Genomic DNA, 18,256 nt, shown 5'->3' with positions numbered 1-18,256 from the left:
TCTCCTTTAAAGGGTGTGGTTTTACATGCTTAGCCTTTAATTGCTTTTTAACTAATTCCTGGGTCTTCTTTTATAGCCGATTGACATTATCGAAATTTACAAAATTATGGGTAAGGCTTGTGCCACTATTTTTGCCTTTATGATAGAAAGCACATTTTGCAACTTATCAGTTAATTAGGAAATTTTTTTCTACTGAGGAGCAAATCTATATGGCTTGCTTCTAAATGCTCCTTACTAATTCATGGACTAGCTGTAATTTTTTTCCCCAGAGGTTTTACTGTTTTACTTAAATTAGATTTTAAAAGAGTCCCATTTAAAGATAGGGTTGAAATAATAGTGGCTAATGTTAGGGAAAAAAAAATCTTACAAATCCTTAAATTTTAGCAAAGAATTACAATTGGGAAGTTACTTGTTTACAAAAAACACACAAAATTTCACTGTGGGACATCTGTGGAGCCAGAGGCAGCAGTGCGGGTCTGGGCAGGCACCAGTGCTGGCCCCACACAGGTGCTACTTTTTGTTTTCTCACGATGCCTGGGCAGCAATTGCTGGCTTTGGGCTGAGCCTGTTGGCTTGAACGCCTCTGAGCTTTGTCCCATTCCCCACACCCCCGCACCTGGCTACAGGAGACACCTTTGGCTTGCTCTGCTCCCTTCTCCTGCCCAGGCCTAGCTGCGGGCCTGGGTGGAGCTTCCTGATGGGGCTTCCCCCGCCTTTTATTTTTCCTTTCCCCCCTAAGTCTTCCTTCTTACTGAGATTGGAATATCCCTAGCTCCTTCTTTATAAAGCAATGAAAGACAAAGAAACAGAAGAACTGAGTAAGAAAGCACAAATTCATTGGAAACAGCTGACAGAGACTAAATTTAATTCCCCCTTTTTTGAGGAGCTTCCAGAGCCGATTCAAGCCTCATGCCTGCTCGACCTTTGTCCCATCTGTTACCCTGACGCTTCTGAGTTTCCCTTCTTACCACGGGGATTGCTTTAAGAATACTTGGGTGTCCTCCAGCTTAGTTCCACATTCTGCAACCGTAACTCTGGCAACACTTTGTCCTGGGTTCAAGCTCCACGTGGGCACTACTTGCTGAGACTAGCTTGGTCGGGTAGATCCCAACCAAGGCAGCACTGAAGGAATTAATAAACAGACACAGAGATAGAAAGGAAAAAGGTATGGGACAGACAGCGGGCCTCGGCGTTCCTGAGAGCCTCCAACAGAGACTGACCCACACATTTATTGACAACAAGCAAGTTATAATCACCATTTAACTAAAAACATTCTTCACAGGGAACAAAGCATTCTTTAGTGGCAAGAAACAGGCTCTGGCACTTATCTACTGCAGCTGGAATATGTTGTTAAGGCACGTGTTGCTCATGCCATTGATTATGGTTCGGAACCTCCCCACTCTCAGCAATCAGGCTTAGGACCTGCTCTCAAATGCTGCCAACAAGGTTTGTCAAAGATCATAGTTGTAGGTGTGTGATCTTGTTTTTGGGTTTTATATTTGGTTCCATTTGGTCTATGTGTCTGTTTTTGTACCTGTACCATGCTATTTTGATTACTCTAGCTCTGAAGTATAGTTGAAATCAGGTAGCATAATCGCTCCAGCGTTGTTCCTTTTGCCTGGGATTGCTCTGGCTATTTGGGCCATATTTTAGTTCCATGTAAGATTTAAAATATTTTTTTCTAGTTCTGTGAAGAAGGTCAATGGTAGGAATAGCATTGAATCTATACATTACTTTGAGCAGTATCACCATTTTCATGATATTAATTTTTCCTATCCATGAGCATAGAAAGTTTTTCCATTTGTTTGCATCATCTCTTATTTCTTTGAAAGGTGGTTTGTTGTCCTCCTTGTAGAGATCTTTGACCTCCCAATGTCACTGTATTCCTATGTATTTTATTCTTTTTGTGGCAATTGTGAATGGGAGTTCATTCCTGATTTGACTCTCAGCTTGTCTGTTGTTGTCATGTAGAAATGCTAGTAATTTTTGCACACCGATATTGTATCTGAGACTTTGCTGAGGTTATTTATCAACTTATGAAGCTTTTGGGATGAGACTATGGATTTTTCCAGATATAGAATTATGTCATCTGCAAAGAGAAATAGTTTGACCCTTTCTTTCTACTTGAATATCTTTTATTTATATCTCTTGCCTGATTGCCCTGGCCAGAACTTCCAATACTATGTAGAACAGGATTAGTGAGAGAAGTCATCCTTGTCTTGTGTCTGTTTTCAAGGGGAATGATACCAGCTTTTGCCCATTCAGTATGATGTTGGCCTTGGGTTCACCATAGATGGCTTTTACTATATTGAGGTCTGTTCCTTCAAAACTTAGTTTTTAAAAACATGAATAGATGTTGAAGTTTGTCAAAAGCCTTTTCTGCCCTACTGAGATAATCATGTGGTTTTCATCTTTAGTTCTGTTTATGTGATGAGTCACATTTATTGATTTGCATATATTGAAACAACCTTGCATCCCAGGGATGAAACCTACTTGATTTTGGTGGATAAGCTTTTTGATGCTGCTGAATTCTGTTTACCAGAATATGGTTGAAGAATTTGTATCAATGTTCAAGAATATTGGCCTGAAGTTTTCCTTTTTTGTTGTTGCATCTCTGCCACATTTTTGTATCAGGATGATGCTGCCCTAATAGAATGAGTTAGGAGGAACTTTCCTCTTCATTTTTTTGGGAATAGTTTCAGTAGGAATGGTACCATCTCTTCTTTGCACATCTAATAGAATTCACCTGTCAATCATCTGGTCTTGGGGCTATTCTTGGTTGGCAGGCTGTTTATTACTGCCTCAATTTTATTAGTCATTATTTGTTCAGGGATTCAATTCTTTCCAGTTCAGTCGGGGGGTGGAGATATGTATGTCTCCAGGAATTTATCCATTTCCTCTAGATTTTCTAGTTTCTGTGCATAGAGGTGTTTATAATATTTTCTGGTGGTTGCTTGTATTTCCGTGGGGTCAGTGGTAATGTTCATCTTATTGTTTCTGATTGTGTTTATTTGAATTTTTTCTCTTTTCTTCTTTATTCATCTAGGTAGTGGTCTATCTATTTTATTAATTTTTAAAAATAACCTCCTGAATTCACTGATCTTTCGAATGTCTTTTTGTGTCTCTGTCTCCTTAAGGAGATAATATCTTTGTTAATTTTGTTGTTGTTGTTATTTCTCATCTTCTGTTAGGCTTGGGATATGTTTGCTCTTCATTCTGATATTCTTTTAGTTCTGATTTTAGGTTGTTGACTTGAGATTTTTCTAACTTTTTGATATGGGCATTTACTGGTATACATTTTCCTCTTCACACTGCCTTAGCTTTTCCCCAGCCATCTGGTACACTGCATCTTTGTTCTCATTAATTTCAAAGAACTTCTTGATTTCTGCCTTAATTTCATTATATACCCAAAAGTTATTCAAGAACAGTTATTCAATTTATATACAACTGTATGGTTTGAGTGAGTTTCTTATACTTGATTTTGAATTTGTTGCACTGTGGTCCAAGAGACTGTTATGATTTCAGTTATTTTGCATTTGCTGAGGAATATTTTGCTTCTGATATGCAAACGATTTTAGAGTAAGTGCCATGTAGCAATGAGAAAAATGCACATTCTGTTGTTTTGGGGCGGAAAGTTCTGTGCATATCTATCAGGTCCATTTGATCCAGAGCTGAGTTCAAGTCCTGAATATCTTTGTCAATTTTCTGTCTTGATATGTCTAATGTTGTCAGTGGGGAATTAAAATTTCCCATTATTGCCAGACATGGTGGCTCACACCTGTAATCCCAGTACTTTGGGAGGCCGAGGCAGGTGGATCACTTGAGGTTGGGAGTTCAAGACCAGTCTGAGTAACATGAAGAAACCCATCTCTACTAAAAACACAAAATTAGCTGGGCGTGATGGCACATGCCTGTAATCCCAGCTACTCTGGAGGCTGAGGCAGGATAATCGCTTAAACCTGGGAAGTGGCAGTTGTGATGAGCTGAAATCATGCCATTGCACTCCAGGCTGGGCAACAAGAGTGAAACTTAGCCTCAAAAATAAATAAATAAATAAATAAAGTCTCCCACTATTATTGTGTGAGGTTCTGTCTCTTTGAAGGTCTCTAAGAACCTGTCTTATGAATCTGGGTGTTCCTGTATTGGGTGCATATACATTTAGGATAGTTAGATCCCCTTGTTGAAGTGAACCCTTTACCATTATGTAATGCCCTTCTTTGCCTTTTTGATCTTTGTTGGCTTAAAGTCTATTTCATTAGAAACTAGGATTGCAACCCTGGCTTTTTTCTGTTTTCCATTTGCTTCATAAATTTTCCTCCCTCCCTTTATTTTGAGCCTCCGTGTGTCGTTGCATGTGAGATGAGTGTATTGAAGAGAGCATACTGATAGGTCTTGGTTATTTATCCAGCTTGCCACTGTGTCTTTTAAATGGGGCATTTAGGCCATTTACATTTAAGGTTAGCATTGATATGTATGGATTTAATCCTGTCATCATGATGTTAGCTGGTTACTCTGCAGACTTGCTTAAGTGGTTGCTTTATTGTGTCACTAGTCTGTACTTGCTTGAGTGTGTTTTTACAGTGGCTGGTAACTGTCTTTCCTTTCCAAATTTAGTGCTTCCTTCAGGAGTTCTTGTAATGCAGGTCTGGTGGTAATGAATTCCCTTGGCATTTGTTTGTCTGAAGAGAATCTTATTTCTCCTTTGCTTCTAAAGCTCAGTTGGGCTGAATATGAAATTCTGGGTTGGAAATTATTTTCTTTAAGAATGTACAATATTGGCCCTCAATGTCTTCTGGCTTATAGGGTTTCCACTGAGAGGTACACTGTTAGTCTGATTGGCTTCCCTTTGGAGGTGAACTGGCCTTTCTCTCTGGCTGCCCTTAATGTTTTTTCTTTCATTTTCAACCTTAGAGAATTTGACAACTATGTGTTTTGGGGATTATTTTCTCATGAAGTAACTTACTGAGGTCCTCTGCATTTCTGAATTTGAATGTCGGGCTGTCTAACTAGGTTGGGGAAGTTTTCATGGATGATGTCCTGAACTGTTTTTCAAATTGCTTCCATTCTCCCCATCTCTTTCAGGTACACTAATCATTCATAGGATCAGTTTTTTACATAATCCCATGTTTTTGGGAGGTTTTTTTCATTCATTTTTATTATTCTTTCTCTATTCTTTTCTTCCCATCTTACTTCAGATAGCCAGTTTTCAAGCACTGAGATTCTTTCCTCCACTTGCCCTATTGTGCTATTAATACTTGTGAGTGCACTATGAAATTCTTGTAGTAGGTTTTTCAGTTCTGTCAGGTTGGTTACACTCTTCTTTAAACTGGATATTTTGTCATTCAGCTCCCGCAAAGTTTTATCATGATTTTTAGCTTCCTTGCATTGGATTACAGTGTACTCCGTTAGGACAATGAACTTCATTCCTATCTGTATTCTGGATTCTACATCTGTTGCTTTAGCCATCTCAGCCTTAGCCTGGTTCTGAACCCTTGCTAGCTTTTTAGTTTTCAGCATTCTTGTGCTGATTCTTTTTCATCTCTTTGGGCTTATCTACCTTCAATCTTTGAGGTTGCTGACTTTTGAATGGGTTTTGTTTTTCTCCTCTTTTGTTTTATCTTTTAATAGTCTGGCCACTTTTCTGTAGGGCTGCTGCAGTTTGCTGGGGGACTGCTCCTTAGATTTCCAAGTACCTGGAGGCATCACTGGTGAAGATTATGTAACAGCAAAGATGGCAGTCTGCCCCTTCCTCTGGGAGCTCTGTCTCAGGGAATTACATGCCTATTGCCAGCCCAAACACAACTGTAGGAGGTGCTGGAGACCCTGGTTGGGAGCTTTTGCCCAGTCAGGAGGAGCAGCATTGGGGACCTGTTTTAAAACATAGTCTGGCCATGTTTTCTGCAGAGCAGCTATGCTGTGCTGGGAGTCTACTTCGACCCCTGGTTTCCTCAGATACTCTGAAGCTCAAAGGCTGGAATGACATAGTCCCCTAAACAGCAAAGTTGGAGGCCCACCCAACCCTGAGGAGCTCTGTCCTAGGTATGTGCAACACTGCTGCAGGTGGCTGGAATTCCAAGCCAAAATAATCTCAATCTGTGAAGCCGTATGGAAGTGAGGCCTGCAGATGATCACTGTTTGGCCCTGTGGATTCAGTCTCTTCCCTGGGGGTATGTATGGAGATCTAACCTCCCACTTTGCCAGAGCTGCAGTTACTTTTGCCAGGAAGCCAGGAACCTGGAGTATCTAAAGCTCCATGGGTTGAATTGTTTCCTTGATGAATCACAATGCAAGTACCTGGAAGTTTCAGTTGAAAGTGCTGTATTTACTTGCACCTATCATTTCTCCCCATGAGAGAAGGCAAAAATCAAGAAGTGGATTCCAATAGAACTGATTCTATTTAGAAAAATAGTAAACCACACAGAATACTGCATTTCTGGAGGGAGTACAGGGATTAGTGCCATCATCAAAAGGTTAAACTATGCTGGCAAAACAATTCCCATCAGATGCCCACTCAACTTGTTTATTTGATCAGTGTGGAAAACACATGAATTTTAAAGATGTTGATTGATAACTGTAAATTTAACTAGATTGTGACCTTAATTACAGCTGCTGTTCCAGATGTGGTTTTATTATTTGAACAAATTAAGACATCTCCTGTTACCTGGTATGCAGCTACTGATATGGCAACTGCTTTTTTCTCCAGATCCACTGCTAAAGAGCACAAGAAAGTTTACTTTCAACTACCAAGATCAGTAATACACGTACACTTTCCTACTGCAGGGAATTAGCAGTTCTGCAGGCCTATATTAAAATTTAGTCTTTAAGAAACTTGATTACCTTTCCCATCCACAGGACACTGCCCTGACCCATTCCTTGGATGATGTTATGTTGACTAGATCTAGTAAACAACAAGAAAAAATTACTTTAGACTTATTAAAAAAATTTGTGTGTCAGAGCATGGGAAATTTATTTGATGAAAACCAAGAGGTTTTCCACCCCCACCAGTGAAATTTCTAGGGGTCCAGTGATGGGGGCACGTTAAGATGGTCCTTCTAAGGTGACGGATAATGTGTTGCACCTGGCTCCTCCAACACCCAGTGCACTGTCATTTCGGAGGCAGCATGTTCCTCATTTGGGTGTGATACTCTAGCCCATTTACTGAAGGATCTGACCTGAAAAGCAGCTAGTTTTGAGTGGGGCCCAGAACATAAGGCTCTGCAACAGGTCCAGGATGCTGTGCAAGTTGCTCTGCCACTTGAATAAAATGATCCAATGGATCCAACAGAGATTGAATTGACAGAGCAGACAGAGACCTACTTGGAGCCTTTGGCAGCCTCCTGTAAGTGAATCACAGAGAATGATTTTAGATGCATGCTGGGAGAGAAAAGGTGATGTGGCAGGACTGGGAGCCGTGAGCAAAGCCCTGCCACCCTCTGCGGATAACAACTCTCCTTTTGAGAAAAGCTTTTGGCTTGCAGCTGGGCCTTAGTAGAGACTGAATGAGTCACTATGGGCCACCAAATGGCCATGTGACCTGAGCTACCATCATTAATTGGGTGCTGTCTGACCCACAAGCCATAATGTGAGTGTGCACAGCAGCACTCCATCAGCTAAGGGAATTGGTATACAGGAGATCAGGTTGAAGGAAGCCCTGAAGGCACAATTACAGGACACCAGGAAATGGCCCAATTGCTCATGGCTCCCAGTTCTGCTACATTACCTTTCTCCCCTAGCCTGTACCTATGGCCTCATAGGAGAGTTCCTTATTATTAGTTGACTCAGGAAGGGAAAACTAAGATCTGTGTATAGATAGTTCTGTATGGTATGCAGGCATCCCTTCAGGGACATCCCTGAAGAACTGTTTTGAATGGAGATATTCCCAGTAGACAGAAATTTGAGTAGCATAGCTGGTGATTAATTTTGCCTGAAAAGAGAAATGAACACAGATGTGACTGTATATGGGTTCACAGGCTGTAGCCAATGGCTTGATGGATGGTCAGAGAATTTTAAAGAACATGATTGGAAAATTGTTGGTAAGAGGTTCTGGGGATAAGGTATGTCGATAGACCTTTCTAAATGTGCAAAAAATGTGCAGATATCTGTCTCTCATGTGACTAATTACGAAAGGTGACCTCCGCAGGAGACGTTTTGATAAAGTGGATAGGATGACTCATTGTTTGTATACCTGTCATCCTCTTCGCTTAGTGGACTCATGAACAAAATGGCCATGGTGATGCAGGTGGAGATCATGCGTGGGCTCAGTAACAGATTTCTACTCACCAAAGCCCACCTGGCTACAACCACTGCTGGGTATGTACCAAATTTGCCATTAGCAGAACCTACACTGAGTCTCCAACATGACGCCATTCCTGAAGGTGATTAGCCAGCTACTGGAGCAGGTTGATTACATTGAACAATTACCTTCGAGGAAAGAGCAGGGGTTTGTTCTTCCTGAAGCAGATGTTTCCTCTGGATACAAATTTATTTTCCCTGCAAGTTGTGCTTCTGCCAAAGCAATACTCATGGACTTTAGAATGCCGTATCTACTACACGGCATCCTGCACAGTGCTGCTTGGGATTAAGCAACTCACTTCACAGAAAATTAAGTGCCACAATGGGCCCATGAAATTCACAGGTCTTACTGTGTTCTCCATCATCCTGAAGCAGCTGGTTTTACAGAAGGGCAGTATGGCCTTTTGAGCATGCGGTTACAGTGTCAGTCAGGTTATTAATAATAACTTGTGGGTGTTTATACAACTTTCTCCAGAAGTTGCATATGCTCTGAGTCAGCATCCATCATACGGTGCTGTTTATCCCATAGCCAAGATCCGTGTGTCCAGAAATTACCAAATAGAAATGGGAGTTGCACAATTCACTATTACCCATGGAGATCCACTTGCAACATCTTTGCTTCCTGTCCCCACAACCTTATGTCCTGAGGGTCTAGAGGTTTTCCAAGGGAGGAATGCCCCCTCAGGAGACACAGAAATGATTCCACTGAGCTGGAAGCTAAGACAGCCACCCAACCCCTTCAGCTCCTCATGCTTCTGAATCGACAAAGGAAAGGGTGACTGCACTGTCTGGGGTGATTGGTCCTGGTCATCAGGGGGAAATTGGTCTGCTACTATGCACTGGTAGCAAATAAGGCAGTTTGGAACACAGGAGAGGTGTTAGAGCATGTCTTAGTCATACTCTGTCCTATAATTAAGTCAAAAACTATAACAGCCCAAGTCAGGCAGGACTACTAATGACCCATACCCTTCAGGAATGAATGTTGGAGTCACCTAAGCAGAAAAAGAAATCTGATCAGCTGAGGGACTTGCTGAAAGTAATGTAAATATGGTATGGTTAGTGCAAAAAGCTATTTATAAATACTGGTTGTGGCCAGCATGGTGGCACATGCCTGTGATCCCAGCACTTTGGAGGCTGAGGAAGGTGGATTGCTTGAGTCTAGGAATGTGAGACCAACCTGGGCATCATGCTGAAACTCCATCTCTACTGAAATAAATACAAAAAGTTAGTCAGGCTTGGTGGTGTGCTTGTAGTCCCAGCTACTTAGGAGATTGAGGTAGGAGGATCACTTGTTCCCAGGAGGTGGAGGTTGCAGTGAGCGAAGGTAATGCCACTGCACTCCAGCCTGGGCCAACAGAATAAGACCCTGTCTCAAATAAATAAGTAACTAAATAAATAACCAGCTGTAACCGTGTAACCAGTTACAGAAATAGAGATGGTAAGTGTTCTATTACTTCCTTATTTTTTATAGATATTTATGTCTGTGTATATATATATCCATACATGTATTAAGCACATAGCTTTGCTTTCATCTTTTTCTTATTATCTTATAATAAAACATAAGATGTGTTAATAATAGTTCCCTTTTATTTATGATGGTTTAACTTTTATTAAACATGATATTTAGGTTACAGTATATCAAAGAGAAGAGTGAGTATCATGCATTCAGTTTGAATCTTTTTCTGGGGAAAGGGTTAGTGTGTTTTTAGTTGGATGTAAGATAGTTGTATTATCATTGGCAAAAGTATGACTTTATAATTGTTTTTATTTGGAGACTAAGTATGGTTTAAGAAAAGATTTATGGGGCCAAGTTCACAAGCATGGGCTGGAATGGTTGGTCTTGTGGGTTAATTTGACTAAACCATAGAACCTAGTTATTTAATCAAACACTAAATGTATATGTTGCTATGATAATATTTGGCAGTTGTGGTTAAAATCTGATATTAAGTGATTTTTTTTTTCCTGAGACAGAGTGTCACTCTGTTACCCAGGCTGGAGTGCAATGACACAATCTCGGTTCACTGCAACCTCCACCTCCCAGGCTCAACCAATTCTCCTGCCTCAACCTCCCAAATAGCTAGGATTACAGGCATGCACCAAAACCACACTCAGATTATTTCGTATTTTTAGTAGAGATGGAGCTTCACCACGTTAGTCAGACTGGTCTCAAACTCCTGACCTCAGGTGACCCACCTGCCTCAGCCTCCCAAGGTTCTGGGATTACAGGTGTGAGCCACAGCACTTAGCCTCAGTTGATTTTATGAAAATGAAATTACCCTCAAGAATGTGGATGAGACTCTTTGAATAAGTTGAAGGCCTTTGGGCAAACTATGAGGCTTCCAAGAGAGGAAAAACTTCTGCCTCAAGATGACAGTATCAATTACAGTTAAGGTTACCAGTCTTCCAGCCTGGTCTACCAATTTTAGACTGATGACTACAAAATTGTGACTTTCCAGCCTGCCAGGCTGCTGAGCCTATCACATATATTGATATGTGACATCAATAATGTAAAATTAGGGGTGGAAAAAGACGTAAAGAAACAGAATTTCCATATGTGATTGAAGTTGGTTTGAATTCAAGATTGTTATAACTATATTGTTACATGTAATACCACAGGAATCTCAAGCAAAATATGCATAAAATATACACACAAGAAAAATGAGAATGCAGTTAAAACATGTCACTAGAAAAAAACCACAGGATCCAAGAGCTGTGTCAGATGGCCAGTAAACACGACTGCAAGTCATTGGACCCTGAGCAGGAGACTCTAACCAACATGCTGGCTCCATGTGGACTCCAGCCCGCAAGGTCACTTTTCAATAGGATGGACTTTGAAGACTTGGGGTTGGTAGTAGATTGGGACCACCACCTGCCTCCACCAGCCGCCAAGACTGTTGTTGAGAACCTCCCCAGGATAGTCATCAGAGGCTCTCAGGCTAAGCTCAAGTGCCCCATGTGTCTTTTGGAATTTGAGGAAGAGGAGATTGCCATTGAGATGACTTGCCATCACCTCTTCCATTCCAGTTGCATTCTGCCCTGGCTAAGCAAGACAAATTCCTGTCCCCAGTGCCACCATGAGCTGCTCATTGATGATGACACTGAAGATGAGCAGAGATGAGATAACGCTCAAAAACAGCAGCAGCAGCATCGACTGGAGAACCTTCAGGGAGCGATGTACATGTTAGGAGGCTGGGGCTGAGCGCCGGCCCTCTGTGTCTTCCTTACAAACCTTGAATCCTCATTAAAAGTTTCTTTACCACCCCCCGAAAAGAAAAAATAAAGAAAAAATAACCATAAAGGAAGGTTGGAATAAAGGAAATGAGGGACAAAAGAGCTATAAGGCACATATAAAAGCAACATCACAATTACAGAAGTAAGTCCTGCCTTATCAGTAATTACTTTAAATGTAAATGGATTTAACTCCCCAGTCAGAACTCAAAGATTATCACAATGAATAGAATAAAAAGAATCTTATCATATGGTGGCTACAAGATCCTCATTTTGGACCTAAGGAAACACACAAGTTGAAAGTGGATAGAAAAGGATATTCATGAAAATAGTAACCAAGAATTTTTTTATGATATCTCAAAGGGTTCTATGTGTTGGCTGGGCTCATATGATGGCCTGGGAGTTTTACATGGTTTATGGATTGAAGTGGAAGGAATAAGATGCAGGAAGGATGGTTAATAGCAGTTTGCAGAACTGACACAACCACGCTTCTGCCACATTTTATGGGCTAATATACCGGATCTGCTTATGTTTCAGAGGGTGGAGAGACCTTACCTACTGATGAGGGAGTGGTGGGTCAGACTAAAGAAAACCAGGTGTGATGGAAGATATTTTTGCAGTGCTCTTTGGAAAATACATGCAATCCAAAACATCCTATCTGCCAGAAAGACAGAACATCATCATGCCTTACCCCTCAATTCTAAGCCCTGTGATTCTATAGTATCCTAGGGAAGGACCATGTCTTAGGAAGTAGGTGTGGAGTTGAAGCTCTAAATAAAGCCCTATCTACAGCCACAATTTCACTTCATTTTGATGAAATTTTGTGTCATTTTTGGTAAATTAGGGGCTCACAAATCTCTCTTCAGGGATTTCTCCAGTGGTGGGGATGATATGCTTCCCTCCTCCACAGTTCTACTCTACAGATAAGTGGATCTAGGTCTCCGTTTCAGTTATTTAAAACACCAGAGACTTGGATGTGTGCATGCCACAAAATGGTGAAAGGATGCTCTCTGTCACGTTCCCTTCTCTCACTCACTGCATCCTGAACAAGAATCTGCTCTACTTTGACCTTTTGAATGGGGAGGAGGATTGCACTCCTGCCTAATGTTCAAGCTTCCAGAGCCAAACCTCTGCCCATACAGCGTGGTTCATGATAAAGACTAAACCCTATACCGAGAGCTCTCCCTTAACCTATCATAGCAGAAACTCAATCTCATAAAAAGGCCCAGAGTAATCCTGGCTCAGAAGGTTCAGTGTCATGTCCCTTCCACCAAAATAAAGCCAACATATTCATCACAATATGGAGTATTGATAAGGATAAAAATAATTACCACAATAATTTGACAAATATGTTCTTTTTATTATGTCAGCTTTTTTGACATTCAAATATAAAGAAAATAAGCCTGCACAGCAGGAACATTTTTTCCTCTAGCAGAGAATCCTCTTTCCAGTTGAAAAGCTGGAACCAGAATTACTAGAATGGAGCAAGACTTTCAGGTAGGTCACAGCACTGGGCCTTGGGGCAGCCAGAGTTACAGATGGCTCACCTGCTGGGTGACAGCAACATTTTGGTTCTCTGTTTTTTGGTTCTCATTGCAAGAAAAAAAAATTTCAGAGTATCAAGAGACATAGTCAAGCCAAAGAGATTTACTGTATTTTATTCTTTAGAAAATACAATTTCAAGGATAATCTAGACTGTTATGGGCCAAATTGTATCCTCCAACTTTACATGTTGATGTTCTAACCCACAGTAACTGAGAAAGTGACTGTATTTGGAGAGGTCTTTATGGAGGTAAATAAGGTAAAATGAGGTCATATGAATGTGCCCTAATTCAATGTGACTAGTGTCCTTATAAAAAGAGAAGATTGGGCTGGGTGCGGTGGCTCATGCCTGTAATCCCAGCACTTTGGGAGGCTGAGGCAGGTGGATCATGAGGTCCGGAGTTCAAGACCAACCTGGCCAAGAGATGAAACCTCATCTCTACTAAAACTACAAAAGTTAGCCGGGCAAGGTGGCAGGCACCTGTAATCCCAGCTGCTCGGAAGGCTGAGGCAGGAGAATGGCTTTAACCTGGGCGGCAGAGGTTGCAGTGAGCCAAGATCACACCACTGCACTCCAGCCTGGGCAACAGAGCAAGACTCCATCTCAAGAAGAAAAAAAGAGAGAAGATTAGGATACAGACAGATACAGAGAAATGACCATGTGAAGACATAGAGAGAACACATCTACAAGCCAAGGAAAGAAGTCTCAGAAGCAATTAGCACTGCCAACAGCATGATCTTAAACTTTAAGCCTCCAGAACTGTGAGACAATGAATTTCTTTTGTTTAAGTCACGAAATGTGTGGTACTTTGTTATGGCCACCCTAGAAAATTGAAACAAACATATGACCCAGCCCAATGCAGAGTTTTGCCTGACTCCACTCTGGCTCCAATTCGATCAAGGTCTATATGCTCTGGGACCTTTCCAGTTCCTCATCAGACATGACAAAGAATGCCATATCCAGCTCCTGGGGTCCCTGATTGCAGTGAGAGGCAGCTTCTAATGGGGAAGAGCTTTGGGGTGACCAAGGCCTCATAGACTTTATTTCTGTTGGGCCACTTGGCGTCCATCCCCTGACCACAATGATCCACGGGACTGGATTCACCTGTGACATTCATGTCTTCTTTTCTTGGGTGTCCACAAGTGGTCTCTGGTTGAGATGGAGGGAAAGGACACAGGGATTCAAAATCTCTGACTACCCAGTGGCCTTCCCTCATTTCCTAAATTCATTGGCCACTTCTCTAAATTCCTGAGGACGTGGCCAACATAAGTAACAGAGCACAAGGAGGTGCCTTGAACAGAGTTCCATGGAAAGGTGGCTGGTGACCTCTAGATTCTTTGTCTATGCCTGTTAGGCTTTTTTTTTTTTTCATGAAATGTCCTAGAGGCAACCAAATTCTAAGCTTGGATCCTTAAGGCAAAGTGTGTGAAGGTCTTAGCCCTGGCCAAATGAGCACTGAATACAAAAGAGACAGGGATATCTTATAAATATTGGGACACTTTACTCCTGAATCTTGAATCCTGAATCCTGGAAGTTAGTTTCTAACCAGGGAGGCAGGTGTCATTAAATCTGGTCTACCTCTGTGAGGCCTCTTGTCCCTCTTTCCTTCCCATCTCTCTGCCCCATTAATTCTAGAACAGATAGAAACATTTGCCTTCTTTGATGCCTTTTGCTATAAACTTCAATGGCATTTGATTTAATTAATAAATGAAATCAACTTAATAAAATATGAGGTTTAAAGAATGGCATTTGACAAGGGTTTAGAATGAATAAATGCATCAAGTAACGAATTTTGAGAAAATGCATGTAAAACTTATCTATACAAGGATTAAGTGCCTTTTAATGCATCAGAAGCATAGCAGATAAGGCGCCGCCAGGTCTGATCACACCTAATGCATCATGGGGCTTTTATTTCTCGAGCATTTTGGACACAGAGCAATCAAGATTACTCCATATTCTGAGAACCTAGGCAGAACCTGTGGCATTCCAGTAATCTCTGCCCTGCAAAGCTTTTTCTTCTTGCAAGCTCCCTTTTGCAAAGACCCTCCTGGATCTTGTGAGCAGAGGTTGCCGTCCTTCTGAGAGATCTTATGCAAGTCCTCTTTATGAGACCCTTATGCAGCCTCCATGTTGAGAAGGCATCTGTGGGACCAAAGCAGTATTTCCTGCTCTACAACCACCCTGCAGTGTTCCACGGTTTCACAGTGCTCTCAGATTGTCTTTACCTCAGGCCTCCTGTTACCGCTTCATTTCTAGTTCGCTGCACCAACATTTAATATAGCTTAGTTCGGGGTATAAACTTCAGTGTACAATAAGCAAAGCAAGCTTGTAATTCTTTAACTAGAAATAACATAGATCTGCCTCTGGCCATCTTGACCCACAAATTCCCAATGGCATTTTATTAACTTGCCTGTGGAATTAATAAATTATTCTAAATTAATACAAAAAAGTGGAATCACAAATGTGTGAATGCACAGAAGTGTGAATGAAGGGCACTGCACACAAGAAAAAGAGGTGTGCACATGAAGAAATTCTTCATTCCAGGTTTTTACTGATCCCTCTGGTCAAGATGGGGTAAAAGTCCAAATATTTGCTTTCCTCACATGGTCAAATGATTCAGCATAAAAGACAACTGATTAAACACAATTATCTGTGCTTTAAATATATTAGAAAAAATAAATAGGGATAAATAATCCTACCGTCACTAAGATTTTGAGTTATAATAAAACCTAGAAATGTATCTTTTGTCCCCAATTGTAATGATTATAGGATTGCAGCGTTTGGCTTTCAAAAGACCATTTAAAACAACTCAAGGAAATTTTCTAACAAATGCCACAGCAGGACCACAACTAAACCTATGAGCAGTAGTAGAGATAAACAATGACACTGCCTTTAAAATTTCATTTTGAAAAACATGTTTTGAAAGTGGCTGATTGGCTCTTAATTTAACCACTACCATCTGAGGTCATACGTTAGATTGGCAAAGTTGTTAAGTTGTAATTTTTTTTTAAGATGGACTCTCACTCTGTTGCCAAACTTGAGTGCAGTGGCTCAATCTCAGCTCACTGCAATCTCTACCTCCTGTGTTCAAGTGATTCTCCTGCCTCAGCCTCCTGAATAGCTGGGACTACAGGTGTGTAACACCATACCCAGCTAATTTTTGTGTTTTTAGTAGAGATGAAGTTTCACGATGTTGGCCAGGATGTTCCCAATCTCCTGACCTGGTGATCCACCCGCCTCAGCCTCCCAAAGTGCCAGGATTACAGGTGTGAGCCACCACACCTGGCAAAGTCATTGTAAATTTTATGTATTTTATTTTTGCAAGGCAAGTGCTTCTCTCTGCTATCTGATAAAATAAAATGTCAAGCTAGGCATGGTGAGGCATGCCTTGTAGTCCCAAGTATTCAAGAGGCTGAGGCGGGAGGATTCCTTCAGTCTGGGGTTCAAGGCTGCAGCAAGCTATGATGGTGCCACTGCACTCCAGCTGGGCAGCAGAGTGGGAATAAAATGTTCATGTAAAATCTTAGTGTTAGCAGTTCAACCTTGAACTGATTATGTGAGATCCTATTTGAGAGAAGCTGTTGTGTATAATGAAGTTTGGAGAATCTCAACAAGAAGTAAATGCCAATCTTGTTCCTAATTTACAAACTAAAAGGAAATTCCATAAACCTTTAATGCTAAGCTAAATCACTGGAGAATGAATGGCAAAAAATTATCATACAAAATGTAACCAGTTGTTAGGTGTATCCAAATATTAATTAGAAAAAAAAGATGAGGGAACGATCCAAGATGGCTGATCACTAACATCTCAGGATTGCAGCTCCCAGTGAAAGCGCAGAGAACAAGAGGACGCCACACTTTCAGACAAATTTTTGTCACTCGGAGCAGAAGATTCCCAGTGGAGGAGCTGCACGGGTCACCAGCACGACTCTTGTGGCCAGCGCAGCGGTTTTGCCAGCACATCGGCGCAGCAGCTCTTGGTGCAGAGTAAACGGGACTGGTTCCCCTCCTGACTGAGGTTTGGAGTTCCGGGAAGGCAGAGTCACCTATTACGGACTCAAGAAGGAAGCCAGACTGGAGATTCCCAGGCAGAAAAGCACCATCAGTCTTAATGCCGCTGTTTTGGCTGGCGTAGTGGGTTGCTCATATTTTGGCCCTGGGAATTAACAACTTGGAGGTCCACTCAGAGACCTAATTTGAAAGTTGGTAATTACAAAGACGACAGGTGGATAAATTTACAATGATGGAAAGAAACCAGCGTAAAAAGGCTGACAATACTCAAAATCAGAACGCCTCTCCCTCTACAGAGGATCACAGTTCCTCATCAACAAGGGAACAAGACTTTTTGGAGAACGAGTGCATCCCATTAACAGAATCAGGCTTCAGAAGTTGTATAATAAGAAACTTCTGTGAGTTAAAAGAACATATTGTAGCCCAATGTAAAGAAACCAAGAACTTTGAAAAAAGGTTTGACGAAATCCTAATGAGAATAGAAAACTTAGAGAGCAATATAAGTGAATTAATGGAACTGAAGAATACAATATAGGAACTCTGAGAAGTATGCACAGGTTTAAACACTCGAATTGTTCAAGCAGAAGAAAGGATATCAGAGGCCAAAGTCCAACTTAATGAAATAAAACGAGAAGACAAGATTAGAGAAAAAAGGATAAAAAGGAATGAGCAAAGTCTCCAAGAAATGTGGGACTATGTGAAAAGACCACATTTACGTTTGATAGGTGTACCTGAATGTGACGGAGAGAATGAATCCAAGCTGGAAATATTCTTCAGGATATTATTCAGGAAATTTTTCTTAAACTAACAAAGCAGGACAATATTCAACCCCAGGTAATACAGAGAACACCACAAAGATATTCCTCAAGAAGAGCAACCCCAAGGCACATAATCGTTAGATTCACCAGGGTTGAAACAAAGGAGAAAATACTAAGGGCAGCCAGAGACAAAGGTCAGGTTAATTACAAAGGGAAGGCTATTGGACTTACAGCAGATCTCTCAGTAGAAACTCTACAAGCCAGAAGAGAGTGGGGGCCAATATTCAACATCCTTAAAGAACAGAACTTTCAGCCCAGAATTTCATATCCAGCCAAACTAAGCTTCACAACTGAAGGAAAAATAAAATTTTTTATGAACAAGCAAGTACTCAGAGATTTTATTACCAACAGGCCTGCTTTACAA

The 18,256-nt window shown here is 41.2% G+C and overlaps 1 pseudogene; it reads left to right on the top strand.

The window, feature by feature from the left end:
- The first annotated feature begins 11,011 nt into the window (after window positions 1-11,011).
- Window positions 11,012-11,410, top strand: LOC100387943 (E3 ubiquitin-protein ligase RNF181 pseudogene; annotated as a pseudogene).
- Window positions 11,411-18,256: the final 6,846 nt, after the last annotated feature.

The sequence above is a fragment of the Callithrix jacchus genome, chromosome 4, assembly GCF_049354715.1.
Source record: "Callithrix jacchus isolate 240 chromosome 4, calJac240_pri, whole genome shotgun sequence".
NCBI classification, from domain to species: domain Eukaryota; kingdom Metazoa; phylum Chordata; class Mammalia; order Primates; family Cebidae; genus Callithrix; species Callithrix jacchus.
The sequence above is the reverse complement of the archived record's forward strand: the minus strand, read 5'-3'. Positions and strand labels throughout refer to the sequence as shown.